The sequence below is a fragment of the Herpailurus yagouaroundi genome, unplaced genomic scaffold, assembly GCF_014898765.1.
Source record: "Herpailurus yagouaroundi ecotype Mexico unplaced genomic scaffold, PumYag 62984, whole genome shotgun sequence".
In the NCBI taxonomy this organism is placed as follows: domain Eukaryota; kingdom Metazoa; phylum Chordata; class Mammalia; order Carnivora; family Felidae; genus Herpailurus; species Herpailurus yagouaroundi.
The window spans coordinates 1,556-1,808 of record NW_024416664.1 but is presented as its reverse complement, the minus strand read 5'-3'; the positions used below and the strand labels follow the sequence as shown (position 1 = coordinate 1,808).

The following is a 253-nucleotide window of genomic DNA, read 5'->3' as shown; positions in this document are numbered from 1 at the left end:
GGCCAGCACCCCGCACATGATGTAAAGGATCCGGTTGGTCTTGTCCTTCGTGGGGGTGGTGCAGGGGGCCGTCCTTGCGCCCAGAGGGTTTGCGGGTGTTGAGCCACAGCGGAATGTCCGAGTTGGTGCAGGTGCTCTGGTTCAGTCGCCGCTTCTTAAAATGTGCAGCAGAACCGCAAGTCACAAGTCCCTCCACAGAAGATGAAGTCGCCCGAGGAACAATTGAATGGCTGGTCCCACTGGTCCCTGATAC

The 253-nt window shown here is 58.5% G+C and overlaps 1 pseudogene; it reads right to left on the bottom strand.

The window, feature by feature from the left end:
* Positions 1 to 16: 16 nt before the first annotated feature.
* Positions 17 to 253, bottom strand: part of LOC121024291 (protein shisa-9-like) — a 1,220-nt pseudogene continuing 983 nt past the window's right edge.